Below are 989 nucleotides of genomic sequence, written 5' to 3'. Positions count from 1 at the left end.
AGATTTTTCTTGTTTCTTGAGGTAGGCTTGTATAGCTATAAACTTCCCTCTTAGAACTGCTTTTGCTGCGTCCCATAGGTTTTGGATCGTCGTGATTTCATTGTCATTTGTCTCTAGGCATTTTTGGATTTCCTCTTTGATTTCTTCCGTCATCTCTTGGTTATTCAGTAACGTATTGTTTAGCCTCCATGTGTTTGAGTTTTTCACATTTTTTTTCCCTGTAATTCATTTCTAATCTCATAGCGTTGTGGTCAGAAAAGATGCTTGATATGATTTCAATTTTCTTAAATTTACTAAGGCTTGATTTGTGACCCATGATGTGATCTATCCTGGAGAATGTTCCATGCGCACTTGAGAAGAAAGTGTCATCTGCTGTTTTTGGATGGAGTATCCTATAAATATCTATTAAATCTATCTGGTCTATTGTGTCATTTAAAGCTTCTGTTTCCTTCTTTATTTTCATTTTGGATGATCTGGCCATTGGTGTAAGTGAGGTGTTAAAATCCCCGACTATTATTGTGTTACTGTTGATTTCCTATTTTATAGCTGTTAGCAGTTGCCTTATATATTGAGGAGCTCCTATGTTGGGTGCATATATATTTATAATTGTTATATCTTCTTCTTGGATTGATCCTTTGATCATTATGTAGTGTCCTTCCTTGTCTCTTGTAACATTCTTTATTTTAAAGTCTATTTTATCCTATATGAGTATAGCTACTCCAGCTTTCTTTTGATTTCCATTTGCATGGAATATATTTTTCCATCCTCTCACTTTCAGTCTGTATGTGTCCCTAGGTCTGAAGTGGGTCTCTTGTAGACAGCATATATATGGATCTTGGTTTTTTCTGCATTCAGCAAGCCTGTGTCTTTTAGTTGGAGCATTTAATCCAATCACGTTTAAGGTAATTATTGATATGTATGTCCCTATGACAATTTTCTTAAGTGTTTTGGCTTCGTATTTGTAGGTCCTTTTCTGCTCTTTTGTTTTC

This window comes from Physeter macrocephalus, chromosome 8, assembly GCF_002837175.3.
Source record: "Physeter macrocephalus isolate SW-GA chromosome 8, ASM283717v5, whole genome shotgun sequence".
NCBI lineage: Eukaryota > Metazoa > Chordata > Mammalia > Artiodactyla > Physeteridae > Physeter > Physeter macrocephalus.
This window is presented reverse-complemented; position numbering follows the sequence as displayed.